The sequence below is a fragment of the Xiphophorus maculatus genome, chromosome 19 (genome assembly GCF_002775205.1).
Source record: "Xiphophorus maculatus strain JP 163 A chromosome 19, X_maculatus-5.0-male, whole genome shotgun sequence".
Taxonomy (NCBI): domain Eukaryota; kingdom Metazoa; phylum Chordata; class Actinopteri; order Cyprinodontiformes; family Poeciliidae; genus Xiphophorus; species Xiphophorus maculatus.
Genome location: NC_036461.1, coordinates 17368626 through 17387884, shown reverse-complemented (window position 1 = coordinate 17387884; position 19259 = coordinate 17368626).

Genomic DNA, 19259 nt, shown 5'->3' with positions numbered 1-19259 from the left:
TCTACAGTGACTTAGCCCTCTCAAATCTCATCTTATGGCACAAAACAAAAACCCTACTGAGCAATGCTAGCAACTAAGTATCTTCACAGTGTGCTTTTGTCAGTATTATTAACATTTCTGAGCAGATTCAGCTGCTGTTTTCCGCTGTTGAAGGGAGCCGGCCTGTTGTGAGCTTGTAGAGCGGCGGACTGCTCTGTGCCTTCCCTTCAACTGTGTTTCTCTCAGACTCGGAGGAAAGCATGAGTGGACGGTTTCAAGCTCCCCTCTCGCTGAATTGATTCTACTATGGGTCTTCAAGAAACACGGCGCTGAAGCACAGGGGCGGCTAGCTCCGAGCCAGTGTTTCATTCTTCTCATTCCCCCACCTTAAACGGGCCACCGTACCCTGACTCTTCTTTATAGTGTCCTTAAAATTTAGCTTATCACCAAAACGGGAGCGCTGCCGGTCAAACCGCGTTTCCCCGACCGCGCACGTCCTCGGCTCCCCCCCTGTACCCAAACATGGTATATTCCACAATTTATTCCAGGGAAAGACTGACAGTTTTTTGGGTCATGAAGCAGCTGTTCAAGTCAGTGGTTCGCCCTCCCTCCGCAAGAATAAGGAATTAGTACATTTCAAATTAGATAACGACAAACGGCGGAGCAAGAAGAGGCAAAAGTATGACAATATGTCCGCAGAGCAGAATAACACATTTGAACTTGAGGGGAAAATATTTTAGTTTATTTATAAATTAAAAACTAGTTTGTTTGTTGCTTTTTTTTTCTATGGCTGATTTATATTTCTTCACAATATTGCGTTTTTTGTTTTGTTGGTATCTCCTTGAAGTGAAACATTGTGGCAAACAATTAAGGTAATTTCCCTTCACAATAGTGGTGATATTTAAAATCTGCTCATCTATAACAGATGGAAAATGCCTGTTGACCTCTCTTCAATAAATCCAGTTAAGGTTAGTTCACTCAATTTACCAGTTTGGCCTATTTGGACACGTGGACCACCATCTGAATGAACTTAGTCACTTTAGACAACTATAGTTCTTCCTCCCGAGCGTCCCCACTGATTTGCACCTAATTTATTAATTACAACACATTCTAACACTCGTGCATTCAGCTTCACACCGAGTGCATTGGAAAGCGTTGCGTGTATGAGGCCAGGCCGGATTTGTGCACATACATTGTTTTTGTGCATGCGCGCACGTTCAGCATGGGTCAAGCCCCTTGGAAACAGCAGCAGAGGTCCTCTGCTTTTAAGTGGATTAAAACTCCAGCACAATCCCCAGAGCCGGCAGGCATTGGACAGACTGGGGTGTAGTTTAGATGAGGAGTTAAGACTGATTATCTCTCATGCTGTCTTTGTTTTTTTTTTTTTTGTTTTTTTTTTTTTTTTTGCTGCTCTGTTGCAGAAATGGATAATGCTGTTCTGTGTTATATCCCTGAAGCCATATACACAGAAGCCATTCCAGAAGCTTAATGCTAACCTGCTTTTTCTGGTCCAAAAGAACTGGCTAATGTGGATATGTGATAATTGTCTTGTTTCCTGGTTTTAAGCAGGTAACTGTTGATTGGTGGCATACGTTAATAATTTGTAGGAGTGGATTTGGTGGTTTTACTTGTGGCCCTTTTCCAAGAGAATCCACTCAGCGCAGTTCGATTCGGTTTTACGCGGTTCTAAACGTTTTCCACTAGTAACGGTTAGTGGCACCAACTCCTTTCTTAGATCCTGATTGACTGGGGTTTTGAGCATGTGGAGTCAGGCTGAAAACGTGACTTCTGAAAAATTGCCATTTCAGAACTTCAGAACTAGTCTTGTATAGCGAAACGACCCCGCAGCATAATGCCTCCAACGTCTGGCTTGACAGCTAGCGCAGGTCATTGTCTGGACTTGTCATTGTGGAGAAATCCCAGTTTTTGTCTCCTAACCATAAAGTGTCTCTTTAGAAGCCCTTTGATTCGTCCATATGGTTTGCCTCAGATTTCAGTCAACTCATTTTAGAGCAAGCATTTGCTTTTTGGTCACGGTTAATGTTACGGCGGGTTGACTGCGGATTGTGACGGCGGTGCTGATGTAGATTTTAGGTTAGGATGTGTTCCAGCCTTTGTGGTTCTCGGGCTTATCTTAAACATCCATCCATCATCTTACATGCTTATCACCAGTGGGGTCGCGAGCGGCGCTGGTGTTTATCTGTAGCGGTCAACGGGTGAGAGGCGGGCTGCAGTCTGGGCAGGTCGCCACTCCATCGCAGTGATCTTAAACATCCCACCCAATTTCCATTTCACCCAACAGTAATGGCGGAAACTACTTCATTGCGTGCATAATGATCTAAAACCTACATCAAAACTGAATTAAATTTTATTAAAACAGTTTAACATTCAGTTTATTACTTGGCCTCAACTTCAACCCTATTGAAGTTTCCAGACTATATTTAATAGTGACAGGAAACCAACCGGTTTTAAATAAACTCTGGTATCGTTCTGCCTCTCCCAGCCATAATTACACCAGACCATTGTTGATGGCTACAAAAATTATGTAGCTTACAGTCCAAAAGTTTAAACTTGTTCTATCATCTTTCAGTTTAAATTTATGATCAATTAATTTGGTATTTCTCCCAATGATGAGTTTCTTATGTACTTCTGAGTAAAAAAATTTTTATGTTGTATTGGACAGGTTTTTTTTGTTGTTTTTTTTTTAGGTCTAAATATTTTATGTTTAGTCTACTGTTTCATGCTGGGACCTTTTGCTTTTTCTTTTTGTCATAAAAAAAGCAGATTTTATTATCATGTTGCAATAGTAACCCTTTTACATTTGTATTTTAATTAGTATTTCACTGACATTGAAGGATCTCATCTATTAGAAATATGAACATCGAGAAACAATCTTAAGATTTTTCTGTTGGATCAATAGATCTTTACCTTAATGTTCTGTACCAAAAAAAAAGCTAAAATTTTCTCAATGCTTTCTACTGTCGATGTCAATTTTACCAGTCATTTTTGTGTGTCTGAGGCCACCAAAAAAAACAAAAAACAACAGCATTAGTTGCAGTTGCAGTTTATGAGGCTGGTAAAGGAATGTAAAGAGTTTTCAAACAACCAGCATGCCCTGGCCTGGCCATGTTAGCAAATTCACGCTGAAAGCAAACCGTAACATGCTAAAAGATGTATCCAAAACAAAACAAAAAAAACTCAAACTGGGTCTTGTTACTTTAATATGAAAAGGCCTTCCGGTACAGCTGGAAAGAAAATACAGAGGTGTGCAAGAAGGAAACTGTTGCTCGCTTTAGAGAAACATAAATGTCAAACTGAAGTCTGCCAAAGAAAATCTAGATAAAGACCACAACGTCTGGAATAATTTTGTTTTGACAGATGGATTTAAAAATGAATTGTTTGAATATAAAACCATAATAAAAGTTTTGCATTGAATGTAACACAGCTTTCTAAGAAAATAACCAGCTACCAACTATAGAGCACAGAGGCGGAAGGGTTATGGTTTCAGAATGGTTTACTTCAGCAGGAGGATTCAGTCTGCAACGTATCAGATGGAGCTGAAGGGAAACTGTAAAAGTATTTAGAGTTGAAGCTGAACTAGACCCTGCAGCACAACAAAATCCCAAAACATAGAAGTAAATTCACCAAGGACTGGCAAGAAGAAATAAAAAAAAAATTAAAAGTCCTGTAACAAAGTACAAATCCAAATTCTTTTGAAACACGATTAGGGTTAGGTGACGTGAACATGCAGGAAACCTCTCAAACACCTCAAAGGTGAACATGACTGCTAGATGAAAACGAAACACATCTCACTGAAGCTATGTTGTCCAAATGGAAAGTCCAGCTACCAGATGTTAGTGTTAAAAAAATGTTTAGTTAAAATGTCCATTTTAATTTATATACTGCAATTTGGTTATTGATTAGAAGATTAATTTTGTTGCTTAAATGCAATAAATCCAGCTCTTTAAAGATGAATACAAATAAATGTAATTAGACATTAATATGTGGACATTTCCTAACAACTGCCTACTTAACAGGGGGGCCCTGATCTTTACACATGATGGCACCCATGGTAATTTTACAAAAGCAGAATTTACATGTCTCACCAGAGGAGCAGCTTGTTGACATTTAAATGTTGTGGTGGAAGCATCATGATCTGGGTTCCCTTTTCTTCATGAAGAACATATAGCGTTTCATATAGAGTTTCACCAAGAAAGGTTCATATTTTCCACCGTCACATTCAACTAAAGAATGACTTTACTGGAAAAAAACAAAAAAAAATATTTTAGTAGCCTAGCCAGAGCTAAAGAACTTGATTGATATGCTGATTTATGACTTGTATGCGCTTGAAAAGAAGCTGTTACTTTAAATTGAAAGTCAAATTGTACACAAAAACAAAATCACAGTTGTAAATAAATAAAAGTGGATTTGGCTCTTTAAGCTGCACCGCCTGATGTTCTCAATATACAACACAGTGATGCAGAAAAGCTGTAAAATCACAGTTTAAGAGTTAATGACTGTTAAATAGCGCACACACAGCCAACAATATAATACCACTTTCAAGATTCATTGGCTTACTTGCCAATGCTGCGAAGTTGTTGCAGAATTCGTCTGCGATGCGCCCCCAGAGCTTTGCGCTGAAGCCAAAACGGCCACAATGGTAAATTTACTGAGAAAATGAAATTATCTAGTTACAATGCAATGTTCTGCTGGAACCTCCTGAGTTACTGTGACACAATCCACCCACCTCAACAGAGTTGCAGCTCCTCTTTCAAACAAAGAAAAAATAAAGGGCAGCTGAAGTCTCAACATCAGGTTACATTGGCATGCTGTAATCAAGCTCATATTTTGTTCAGGATTTTTTTTTAAATGTGGTCTCTAATGTCTGCACTACAATTAAGACATTCAGTTTGCTCATTTTTATTAAAAAAAAGGGCTGATATTTTATAATTCATATTTTTTTCAATAACTAACAAACAGATTTGCATCCTGTGACCCTGTACCACTTGGGGTTCTCCATATTTTCTCTTAATGACTTAAACAATATAGAAAACAGTTGTTTTTCCATTTTCATAAAATATCTGTATACAATTTCAAGAAACTGACATGTTACAAAAAATCTTTTGTTTATTTGTCATTTGACTGCCTGTTTCCCCTTAATTTCCCTTAAATGTTGAACTTGTGATTGAAGAAAATTTATTCTTTTCTGCATTTTAATCGTCTCCCTTGTTCTAAAACCTAAGAAATAAGTAGGCTCTGCTGTTTAGCCACTAAACCGAGCACAGAGTGTGTCTCTGTAAACCTGGGAAAACTCCATTTCTCAAATGCATCATGTGAGTTTTGCGGCTCGAGACGCGTTTGTTTACGATGAGAGGGAGATAAAAATGGCTGTTTGGAGTCTAGGAGCAGCTCATCTAAATCCGGTGCCCGTCTCTGGCGGTCATTCGGTGAGAGTTGAAGTACACCCCGGACGAGTCACCAGTTCGTCACAGGGCATGTTTCAAAATGAAACGTTTGGATTTGGAAAATAGTTTTCACCTTTATTCATCATGAGGAAAAGAAAAGTCTTGGTGTCTTCGCTGACTAAACTTTATGTTTTGTTCTAATAATAAAATGATGTGAAACTTTATAAACTGCTGTGCAGCAGTATTTTTTCCCTTTGTAAACAATACTGTGTTTACAATATAAGCTAACCAGTCCTTATGAGGTTAAGTTTGATATCCTCCCCACACCAAGTTTTGTCTTTGTAATGTAAACAGAAACACAGTGTAGTTGATCCCGGTTCACAGTTTGCTTGTTCATATTCATCTTGCAAAACATTAGAGCTACGAGCATTTCTGTTCTGCGTCACACAAAGAGCAACTTACTGGAAGCATTTATAGCACAGCTGGTGATAGGTGAGGATGGGTTGTAAGACTTTGCTTTATTCTTATTCAAAACCAAAGCGGCTTCAAGTAAAATGGACAACTTAAAACTTCCTCACAATCTTCAATGTAAAGTTTTGTGGAATAATTTAAGGGAGAAAGGCAAAAGCAAGGCTGAGCCCTTCGGCAAAGCTTCATAAATAACAGCCGCCTGCTACAGTGAGTGACGAAACTACATTGACCTGGACAATTACTGTCACTCATTACAGTCTGCAGCTGCTCCTAATGTAACCTGTTGCATATGAATGTAAACTCTCCAACTCAAGTGGGTGAAGGCATATTCAAAGATACGACACTGGGAGCTATAAATGATCTGACTTTCTGAAAAACAGATTAAAACCAAAGTGCGCTCTACACCTCAGGAAAATGCACTCAGGACAACGCCTGACTCCGTTCTGCATAATTACAGCTGATTGGCCTCACGAAGGCTTTGTGCTTTACTAACATTGTCTTTTAAAAATGCAAAGAGCATCTTAAAACAACGGCAATAATCAGGATCCCGGTTTCCCAAATGAATAAAAAGTGTAATCAAAATGAAAAGCATTGCAAAATGGCCATTATTTAAAAGCATCAAATGGTCTTTCTCCCAGGTTCTGGAGTTGTTGATAACAGAAGAAATGATTTCGGAACAGAATTAAATTACTGTCAGTAAACAAGCTAAACATCAGTTCTGATGTTGCTGCTTTTATCTGTGAGGGTGTAAGAAGAATTTCAGGAAAAGGGGGATTGTAGCTTTTAAATCAGGTTTGTTGGCTTTTCAACTGGTGCCACTAGCTAAATATACAGCATGATATCCATAGACAGATTCAAAGACTTCTGTGTAACTCCTAACTGGAAGAGTCATTTTTATCTTTCACACTATAAATCTTACTGGTTCCAGTGAGCGCAAACCTAACTAGCAGCATTGTCTAGTTATAATTCTTTTATGACGACGCAGTAAAAGTTGGAAATGATGGCGGTTTCTGTACAGGAACTCCTCACAGTTGCAATGAAGCATAGAGTGAAGAGTAAGCAGTGAGGCTAAGAGCGCTGAGATAAAATTACAAACTGTAACACTTCATTACATGCTGAGCTGTCATAACCAGTAAAGTGTGCACACACCCCTGTTAAAATGTCAGGCAATAAAATGAGACTATAACAAATAATTTAAAAACGTTTTTCTGACATGGTTCCTTTAGAAATTTGCAAGAGGCGATTTTTATTTATTTATTTTAATTTGGGGGGGAAAAAAAGAAACAAAACCCTAACCTGTTCATTTACTCCTGTCTGAAAGGCTCAATTACACATAAATCATTCTAGAGTTCAAACCTGCCATTAGTTCAAGTGGATCTAAATAACCTCAAAGAAAGTCAAATTAAAAATGTTATCATTTCCGTCCTTTGGGAAAATGTACAATTTATATAGAGAAAACATCAGATCTCTTTGCAATTTCTTTCAAAGAAAACACTAAACATTTTTATTGCCTAATTAAACCAAACTGGAAACAACGCCAAAAACAACACTAAGCTTTAACAGAAGGACAAAATAACGTCAGTAAAGAAAATGGTGGCGTCGGCATCAAGGATTGAGCTGAAATTAGGAGCGGCGTTGCACCAGAACCAGAGTTGACCCAAAACATTTCAGTACATTTCAGGATTTCCTTTTCAGCGTCATATTGGGTTCAAATCAACAACAAAAAAACATCTCCAGCCAGCAGTAGGCGTTTGACAGGCAGTTTTGGAGAGGCAAAATGAAATCTGACGGATAATCTGCGTTTACCTTAACAAGCCTGTGGCCAAGAGATGTCCTCACAATCAAACAGATTAGGGGAGCTTTGCTAATCGAGAGGCTGAATGTTTCTAAGCTATAACATGCTCAATATGTTATACTAAAGTAAGCTTCCCTTTTTTAGATTTTCTGTACTGACAGCTACCTTCATGACTAATCTAAATGTGTCTGTGGTCAATGATGATTTACACTAAGCTAATCTCAGATCGACAGATAAAAACAATGTTAACGTTGCTCTGTTGAAGCTCGCATTTGATTAGGTCAGAAGCAGCTTTGTTGTTACTCTTTCTCAGGGTGGCCCTTTATCATCCTCTCCTTTGAATGAAACATGTTAATACTTGATTTGCCGCACATCCAGTAACAAACCGAAGTTACTCAGCAGACACTCCCAGCCATTCGTTCCGGTTCCCCTGCAGCTTTCTCTCACAAATTAGGAGACTGTTGCTTCAGACTTTGCATTTCACGGTGGATTTCGCCGTTTTGATTCAAGGTAGCAACAGCGTGTTTTTACATTACGTGACGACAATAAGCCTCGAACTAACATTATTGCTTCAGTTTCCTCCAGCTGTGGTATTGTTTCACGGCTTGACCAGATTTGACCCGAAGACCTTCTCGAAGAGGAGTTACTCCTTCCCCACTGAGAAGCTGCTCAACTATTCCGCAGGAACAAATCTGACACTTGAACAATTGAGTGATTCATTCATATATTTTCTTAAATTTTGGAGGAAAAGCTAAGTCAGTTTAATTTGGCTGCCAACCTGTGACTCACCAGTTTTTCAGTGTGAAATTGGTAAATAGATTTCTCTTGAATAAACACAAAACCTAATCACTGTAGAAAATTTCTAATGTTTTCTGATGTTGCCATGTTTCAGTAACTTGGTAATGTATTAACACTACAGCAGTGGACCATTGCAGATGACAAGAAAGGAGGACTAAAATGCTGCCAGAAAACTCAGAAATTTTGAGAGTAATCTCAAAAATTTTCAAGCAAAATTTTTTTACATTTCTGAGCTTGAAAAGTTGAAATTCTTAGAAAAGTTCTTGGAAAATTTGCGACTAAGCTGAGAAATTCTTTGGGAAGAAACTTCGTAATTTCTGAATTTGAAAAGTGACGAATTTGCTTGGAAAAACTCTGAAATGTTGAGACTAAGCTCAGAAATTTTCTAGACAACCTTTTAAACAGTTCAAACACCAATTACACTTTAAAACGTACTCAGCCAAAAATGTTGAGGGGATCCGTTTTGGTGACCTCGGGATCTGCTCTCTGTTTTCTGCGACTGATTTTGTTCTGTTGGCTTCAGCAGAGTGGGATCTCTAGCTTTCACTGGAGCAGTTCACAGCTGAGTGTGGTGAGGTTTGAGTAGGATTTAGGTCATCTACTTCTAGACTCCTTTTCACAGCAAACAAACTTGTCTCGAGCCTCAAAACTCACATGATGCATTTCCAAAAGATTTCTTACCGAGGTTTACAGATATGTATTTGTGCTCTTAAGCAATCATTCATTTTATTTTTAGGTTTAAGAACAAGAGAATGACTAAAATGCACAAATATAACATATTTTCCTGAACCACAAATTGAACGTTTATGAAAAATTAAGGGAATGGATGCAGTTAGCAATGAAATGTTCGCAGACACTTTTCATCCAGGACGTCTGAACTAGAGCAATTCTGCAAAGTAGAATGGGCCGAAAAAAATTGCTTCTATGGAGAATTAACTCGGCGGGACTGAACCCAAATAAACAAAACAATTTTCAGATTTATTTTTGTAGTAACCTTTTCTCCATGCTTAGATTTGTGTTTGTATATCAGACAAAATGCCAAGGAAACACAATGACGTCTGTGGCTGTAACATGAACAAATAAGAACATTAAACGGGTACGAACACTTTTGCAAGGTGCTGTATACATTGACTGTTCTGAGAACAGATTTATTTCTGTCATAATCAGTTGATGCAACTGTGTGCAATGCGAAACATCTCCGATGCTTTAGGGAATATGGAGTTATCCCTCCATAAACCCGCATTGTATTTAAAGCTCGCCTTTTGCAAAACTTTGAGTGATTGTGATTTTCCACTCAAGCGTTGGCCTTTTCAGCTGCCTTGTGAATGATGCTTTTAGTATTCATCCCATCCGATTTAGTAAACCAAGCCTCCAAAACTCTCATTCAAGCTCACGATACATCTGGTTTCCTTGGACACTTTTGGTTGCCTAGGAATAATATTTCACTTGCCGATGACGTCACCTCCAGCGCTCCTTACCTCCCAAATCCGCGCCTCAAGGAAAGCAAGTCTGAGCAACAAGAACAATGTCAAATTAAAACACTTACTGTCTTTTTTTTTTTCTTCTTTTTTTGTATTGCATGTATATATTTAACTCCATCATTTCAAAAATGTATTCCTTGCCTCTGAAAAAATCCTAAGAGATGCAGTGGAATCAGGCCTCACAGAATCTCACGGTGCCAGATGAACGTATACCTGTATACCTGGTGTGTGTGCGTAGGGGGGTGCGCAGGCGTGTGCGTGTGCGAGTAGGAATGCGTGCAAGTGTGTGTGTGAAGATAAAAGCGTGTGTGCTGTGTGAGTTTGTGTCTACTCCCAGCCAGCCTCTAATGGGGATCATGTGTGGAGTCAGCAGTGCAGACACACAAAAAACATGCTAACCCAACCCCTCCACCCGAGGCCCCCCACCACCAGCACCACCATGCACGCTCTGCATTAACACACATGTGAACACACACACACACACACATGCACACACACACGCCCGGGCACACACACACACAGACAGAGGTATGTGTGTGCGAAGCACGCTCGCTGACTGAGCGTGCCTCAGTCAGCGAGTTAAGAACAACTCCTAGGGGAGGTAAAGCACCAGTTTCTCTATGTGTGTGCGTGGGGGTGAGTGTGTGTGTGTGGCAGAACACACACTCTGTTTTAGAAAGATGGGGGATGGTGGGGTGGAGGAGTGTAGGAGGGGGCTGCATGGTGGGGAGGGGGGGACTGCGAGGGAGGGGAAGGAACGAGAAGAAGGGGCCTAAGAGAGAAAGGAAAAAGATATGGGCAGTGAGCTAAGGCAAAAAGGATGGAATAGCTGTGTGTGCGTGCGGGTGTGTGTGTGAGTGGAGAGTGAAGGAAAGGGAGAGAAAGCTGAGGATCAACAGGGAGGATAGGGAGAATGTTTGAGAAAAAGAGAAGGAGAGGAAAGACGGGGAGTTTGAGGGGCCCCGTGCAGGAGGGGGTGGTGGCGGGGAACAGGAGGCCCTCTAGTTTTGGCCGAGGGGCAAGATAGTCAACAACACGTTTGTCTAAAACCTTCAGAATACTTCTCCGTCAAGGACAGTCGGCGTGAGCTTCATCCTGGGTCCTTTTAGACGATCTCTGAAAATTCAAACCAATACTGTTGCTCACTTGAAAATGGCCGAAGCAAGAATAACATAAAATCCAACTATTAATGAAGCTTAGGGTAGGGCCTTCGCAAACATCTAATGTGACATTCTTCTGTCATCCTGACAGAGTTCAAATCTGCATTAATGTTCCTTCTGACCATTAAAACAAGCGCAGGACAATGAAGGTAAGATGGACGATGTTGCTGGGACATTTCTCATTTGAATGAAACTGGTATGAGTTTCTAAATAAAAAATGCTAAAGTTATAGTCAGACAACTGGTTCATTGAGAAAGATCAACCAACATCTTAACTTCAGCCCACAGAAAGTAATTTTTAAGTAACACTACTTTATAGAGTTTTACGCAGCACCATCTTTGCGTCGGACACAGTCCTTTCTAAACATTTTCAAACTTCAGTGTGTTTCATTGTGACTTGCTGTAATCGACTAATACAAAGTAGAGCAGAATTCTTTCCAAATGAAGTTATGCCTACCGTGGCAACTTTTCTTTTTTTTTATTTCTTCTCCTAAAAGCAAAACGACTCGGACAACCCAAAACCAAGAACTTTGCTCCATGTCCAAGCTGACCGCTGGCATGTGTCATAACTGCTGTTCGTGACGGAGACTGATCCAAACGCAAAAGCGAGGATGGCAAACTCATGCAGAAGGTGAAAACGGCAAACTGGGGAGCAACTGGGCGGAACAAGCCAAGTAATGGGACGGAAGAAACGGACTGGACCTGAGAATCTGGCGGTGAGGTGAAGTGGCAGGCTGGCCTAAAATACTGGGAGGGTGAATGAGTGATATAAGATCCAGGTAGGACTAATTTGTGGAATGCAGTGCAGCTGGAAGAGAACCTGAGAAGCTGAAACACTTTTTGTGTGGTTGCGTATTTTGTCCTGCGTCTTAAATTCAACTTTTAGAAGAAAACAGGAAAGTTCTGACGCAACTCTCAGCATTGTGTTCTGAAGGTAAGATACTGACTGCAGACGACATCTCCCCAAATTTCACTTAAAAAAAATCTGGATTATCCCTTAATGTCATTAGAAGCACAAACTAGCTCTGTCACAGAAGAAATCGTGGAGATCCGACAGGATTAAACTCCTGTTAAATCATTACGATTACAAGATTGATTTTGAGAAAACAATATATTTCCAGTATTTCATCAATAAACATACATTTCTGTCATTCAAGACCAGGTCCGAAGGGTCCAGAAGGAGGTCCATGACATCCCGGCCTTCCCTCAGTGTCATTTTCCTGTTTTTTTCCTTGGGAGTCCTCAGGTTTTCCCAGGACAGGTGGAGAATCTAATAGTTTTGCTTATTTTTATAATGTGGCTCTAAAAATTGTACTTAGCATCCAAATTTTTTTTGTTATACTTGTTTAAGAGGATCCCTGTTGATCTGAACGAACTGACGAAGCTTTCTTAATTTAATAACAAATATACTTAGTACTCTTTGTACTAAGGGTTAAGCAGCAGTCGTTTAGCCATGCTGATGTTTTCAGTGTTTCACTGATGGCTAAACAGCTTCCCCCAGAATCCCCCAGATTCAGGAAGATTATTAATTTGCAGGTTGAAAAGGATGGGGTCTGAAATAATGACTTTAAGGATTCCTGTTTCAATTTTGACAAAAGATTTACTGCTATTGACGAAGACACATTGTTCACAGTCTTTCATGTATGACTAGAAACCAAGACACTGATTGTTCTAATAAATCAAACGATGAAATCTTTGAAATTAGTGAATTATGTTTCAAAAGCTTTTTGAAGTTGAGGAACACTTTACCAACTATTAGCCCTTTGTCAAGAGAGTGCTTTATCTGTTCTGGCAATAAGCATGTGGAAATGATTGCTGCCAAAGCCAAATTGAAGAGGATGTAGAAGATTTTTAGTTTCTAAATATTTCAGCAGTTGTTCTGAGTCAGTCTTCTCCAGCACCTTTGACATGACGGGAAGAAGACTTACATGTCTGTGCAGTTGTGCCATAATTTTGAACACCTGCATTGTGATATAATTACAAGTTATGGAAAGTAATGTTTTATAATCTAACCTTGCTTGACTCGTCGTCTGCGTTCCTTTGTCTCCATGGTCCTGCTTGCTCACAAGACGTTCTCAGACAATAACTCTGAGGCGTTCAGAGAACAGCTGGATTTATATGAAATGACAGTCATGTGACCTCCGTTTACTAACTAGGTGACTTTGGAAGGCAGTTGGCTGCACTGGATTTTATTTGACTTGGCTGTAGCAGTAAGTGCCTGATCGCAACGCCATAGAGTCTGCGGTCGTAATGTCACAAAATGTGAAGGTCAATCAGTGTGAGCACTTTTTCTGGACATTACAAGATTTAGTGTAATTGTCCTATAGTATGATTGTCCAGTTTAGAAAAACAAGAAAACCATTTGCAAATAATAAAAAAGCATTTCCAACGGAAAAGATATATAAAAGTTTTTAAATTCTTTTTTTTGTGTGTGTGCAATTTTCACAAAGTTCTAGCTGCTGCATTAACCAAGAGTTGTCCCTCCTTGTTAACCAACACTCCTTTCTCTTCATAATCTACCTCTTATGTAGATGTGTTAAAGTTTCACCTGAAAAGTTGCAAGTTATTTTTTGGTTTGTTTGATAAAATTTATTGCAGAATACTTGTAAAAGCATTAGCAACCTGTAGTTAATTTAGTTAACAAGAGCATAAAATCACAACAGTTCTTTGGTTAAGAATGGCTTACATTTTTATAAATTAAAAAGCAACAATTTATCACATAAAGGCGACATTTTTTAATATATTGTTTTCTGTCAAAATGCTTGTGAAGTAATTTGTTTAGATTTTAGCTCTGTTAGCTTTGTATTAGCTAACAGAGTTCTTGCTAATTCTCAGTCTAATTGTTCTGACTGCTGTTAACTCTAAATAAGATACTTAAATACTTTACCCAACACAAGAATAATTAGTGTCTTGCCTCTGAGCTGCTTCCTTTGGAAAGCAGAAAATAGCTAAGTGGTGTCACAAAATGGAGGGTAAACTAATCATTAGCTGTGAAGACGTGATAAAGAAAAATCAGAAACTGAGATTTCCAGCTAATGGCTTTCTTTGTTTCTGTGAACAGAGTCTTCAGCTATGACAATCCAACAAGTAAATTTTTCAAATTAGCTTAAAATTATCTAATTTTTAAGATAGCTGCTAAAATATTAAAGCTTGTTAGAGAGGTGTGTGAAATTAAATGTTGCTACGCTACACTCTAAACTTGCGTTCTCAACCTATGAAGGTGACAGGAAAACAGCATCTGAAATTACTCTGCGAGTTGAAAGGAAATAACATCTGTAGACTGTCTGAGCAGCCAATTATACCACCACACACACAGTTTGTGTCTCCGATAAAAAAAGAGGGGGTCTTGTAACTGTTCAAACGCTTTTGGGAGGACATACAATCTGGTTCCAATTTGACATCCAGGGTAGCACATGTTTCTGTCGCAAGGTTTCAGGTCAAATGTAAATAAAAGAGAGAGAGCCCTTCATGAAGTAGATTCTTCACACAAAAGGAAAAGAAAAAAGAAACTTGGCACACAGCTAAATCCATACCAAATGTATGACATATGTTTATGAAGGGTATGGAATGAAGTGTTAGCCTTCAAGTGTAAGAAAAGAAAGTTAGATGGTTCACCAAAACTATTGAGTTTGCTCCTGTAGTTTTGCTCTTATGAATTTCAATCATTTGTCTTCTGTAAACGTCTTTTTAAAAAAAACTTTCATTTTGGATAAAAGATCCTTTAAAATGTTCATACAATGTATCTTTACTCTATACTTGGACTGGAGAACTTTACAGAAATAAATGAGTAGCTGCCTTGCATTTCTGATGGCAGAATGAACTATTAATACAAATTTAAACAATTATTTTATACCAGCTCTCTAATTTCTCACATTATAAACTCTCTAGTCATTAGATCCCATCGAATTCAACAAATGGTGTCCAGAAGAACATTACACTAAAACAGCCAACTTTTATTCATGTCCAAATGCTTTCATCTCAGTCACAACAATGGCGATAATCACACCAACAATCCAGTTTGATCAAACTGTAATTTATTTTTCAAAATCAGACTCAGACCAATTGGTAAATAAATTATCTATTTCCTACACCAGGCAATTGCATCAAACCACATCATCCTGAGCAAGAAGAAGGTGTTCATGAAGAGATGAGATGAGAGGGCAAGGCAGATAATTTGGAGTTGGAGTTCATCCTTGAACCCCTCTCATTATGGGAAACATTGCCAGAGTTGTAGGTTGTAATAAACTTCATTTCAGCCTCTGACTGTGCAGTTTGTGTGACATTTAGCCAGACGAACACAAAGTTTGGTACCACCTTTATTTACTATTTTTGCTCAGGTTAGAGGCTTGTTCTTAGAGAACATTTTTGAACAAGCAACATCATGGAGACCGAGGAACACAGCAGACACGTCAGGGAGAAAGTTGTGGAGAAATTCAAAGCAGAACTAGGCTATAAAAGAATCTTCAAACAGTGTAAAGCTTGTTTTACAACGTACTTCTGCTTTACGTGTTCAGAGACATAAGTTTTCAACTATTTGGTGTAGAGGATCAGTCAAGCTAATGCTAATGGAGACATCAGCACTTGCAGTTAAAATAGCAGAAAAATGGTATCTTCACCACGTCTAAATGACTAATAGTGAAATATCTGGTAGCAAACAAAAAAAAAAAAAGTTTTATAAAGTTTAGTCCCACCTCAAAGGACTCCACTGACCAGGTAACATTCAGCTTGGCATGGATGACTACACACCTTCAGTCAAGGTTATGCGTTCGCAGACAATCTGACTGGGAATGGCTCGCCATTTTGTTTGTGAAACACTCGTCCACAATTTCTCAGGGAGGCTTTGAAATTGGCAGCAACAATTTGCAAACAGAAAGAGACTAATTGATTAATTTCACCGGTCTGCGAGACAGCTGGCTGCTCATTCTCAGTCCCTCTGCACGTTTATCCGAACGACACGACAGATTCTGCAAGGTACAATGTGACGGTGTTCAGTCCAGAACAGCTTTCAGGTTGTAATTCTAGGTGCATATGTCATTGCAGTGAAGTACAGATGATATGTATACTTTTAATTTTAGAAGCATCAAATAACTCAGACGTTGTGTATGTGCATATGATATGTCTGCTTTGTATTTTATTCCTGAAAAGTAGTTGACAATATTCTAGATACTTTATGGAAGTTATTATTCATGTTTTCTTTCCCTTTTCTGTGATAGGCCAGTTCTAATTGATGACGTAGGGTCTTAAAGTATACAGTCATGATCAATAAATTAGAATATTATTATTGGAAAGTTAATTTTTTCATTAATTCAATTCATTAAGTGAAACATGCTGCACCGATTGCATACGGATTGATGTTTTCAAGCAATTATTTCAGTTAATTATGATTCTGTTTACATGTAATGAAAACGTGATATTTGAATTTCGAATATTACTTTGCAATAATAAAATATAATATAGAGATGCGGTGTAATAAAAATGATGTTCAATATCTGCTTAATGTCAAGTCAAGTTTATTTGTATAGCACACTTCAGCAACAAGGCAGTTCAAAGTGCTTTGCATGAAAAAAAACGTTACACAATAAGCAAAAACTGACATGGCAAAATAAAGAAATAATAGAATTAATTAATGGTCCACTTAATGTTAACACAAGTAACATTAAACAAATGTTTTTTTAGTTTTGATTTAAAGGATTTCAGTGTTTCAGATGTTCTGCCGTTTTCTGGAAGTTTGTTCCAGATTTGTGGTGCATATAAGTTGAATGCTGCGTCCCCATGTTTGGTTCTAGTCCTGGAGATGCAGAGCAGACCAGAACCAGAAGACCTGATCAGTCTTGAAGGTTGATACAGTGACAATAGATCTTTAATGCATTTTGGTGCCAAGCCATTCTGTGATTTATAAACCATCTAAAGTATTTTAAAGTCTACTCTCTGAGCTACAGGGAGCCGGTGAACGGGCTTTGGACTGGAGGGACGTGCTCTAACCTCCTGGTTTTAGTGAGAATGTGAGCAACAGCGTTCTGGATCAGCGACTGTTGTCTGATTGACTGTTTAGGCAAACCTGTGAAGAAATACTTCTAGTAATCAATACAACTAAAGAGCTGACAATACAACTAAACAAGTGACAAAAGGCCGACCTTGTGATTATCTTTTTGTCTCTGAGGGTTCAGATCTGAGTACATCTCCACACCCAGATTTCAGGCCTGATCACCAGTTTCAAGCTATAATAATTGAAGCTTTGCACCGACTCTAGATCATTCCTCTTTATGTCCAAAAATAATAACTTCAGTTTTGTTCACCGGGAGAAAGTTATTGCACTTCCCATGTATTAATTTGTTCCAAGCATCAGGTTAGTGCTTGGAAGGATTTGGACTCACCTGGTTATGTCATCTGCATTGCTATGGTAGCTAATCTTATTATTTATCTACTTGTTATAACCTGAGCTGGAGGAAACATGAAGATATTAAACAGGAGGGGCCCCAGGTTTGAACCTGGGGGTATCCCACATGCAACTTCCGTTTGCTCTGATTGAAAAGTTACATACTGACACAAAGAAGTCCCTATTATATAGGTAAGATTCAAACCTACTACGTACCGGAGTAAGGGGTCTGACCCAGCTGTCTAAATGCTTTAACAATATGTCACGGTCAAAAGTGTCAAGTGCTGCACTGAGGTCCAACAGTACCAGTGTTGTGGTTCTTCCACAGTCTGCGTTCTTGTGGACGTCATTGAAGATTTACTATCTGAATCAAATCAGATGCCATGACAGGCAAAACTTGCTCAAGGAAAGCTGTGGTGTAGGATATGATCACAGCTGAAGAAGGAGCTGAATTAATGTATAGTTTTTTCTTTTCTATACGTTTGTTTTAATTTGACATTGGACCGCTACTGGATTTGATATACAGTATATGTGCAGATGAACTCACTAATTTTCATACGTTTATCAGTCAACTGTGGCAAATAAGGCCCAAGCATTATTGCTGATATTTTTGTTTCTTTCACAAAAGAAAGATTCTACTTTGGTTGTAAGTCGTATCTGCATAGTCTCTCTTTGTCGATGTCACCTTGAACCTGGCGCTCAGTTTTAAAGGTTACTTTAAAAAGGCTCTTTTAATCTTACTATGAAGCCTCATCTGAATTTATGTTCTAATTAATTAGTGACTGTATACAGGTGGACTGCTAAATGTCACAGACAGATGGATGGGTTACTATTTTTGGAAACTGTAGGGTTTTGTAATGATTTGAAGCAAATAAACTGACTTCTTTTGTTGTTCAGTCAAAACCGGGTGATTTCTCCTCTATAATGGATAACATTATGCAAAAAAAAAAGGCTCTGCCATCATCATATTTCTTTTAAGTTTTTTTAACCAGGCCTTAAACAGCAGTGAATAAATCAGTGCTAAATATAAAAATTTTATGTTTTTTCCAGACCAACAGAAAGTAGTCCATAACAGTGAAGTGTAAGGAAAAATATGCCCTTTTTTTGCTTTTTTTACAAATAATATACAAATATTAAACTCCTCTAAGTCAATATTTCTGTAGAACTACCTTTTGCTGCCATGACAGCTGCAAGTCTTTGGGGGCATATCTCTATTAGATTTGTACATCTTCAGAATAAAATTTGCCAGCTCTTCTCTGCAACACGCCTCAAGCTCTAACAGATTATATGAAGTATGTGTGGGAACTGCACTTTTCAAGTCGTGGGACGGATTCTCCTTTGATTTTAGATCTGGACTTCCTTCCGCTCCATCTTTCTTCCACTCTTAGTGGCTTCTCTGTCCCTGCCGCCACCACCATGTTTTACTTTGTGCATGATGTGTTCACGGTGATTTGCAGTGTCAGATTTTGCCTACAAGGCATCAGCAAAAACTTGCTCTGCACATAACAGCGAACACACAGGCCAAGAAGTGTAGCTCTGGCCTAAGCAGAACACAACACCTTCTTCCACAGGCAACAAAATAAATAAATAAACGTCCCTCACATGGGACGTTTTTCTTTGTCTTTTTAGTAGAAAAGTAAACCAAAAATTATTTTCTTCTCCACTCCAGCATTAAGACCAGACTTTTCGGGTCCAGAGCTAATAGTGATTCTGTTGTTGGATTGTCCCACCTGAGCTGCAGCTCCTCCAGAGTTACAATAGGTCTTGTGCCTGATTCTCTGGTTAGGTGGAAGCC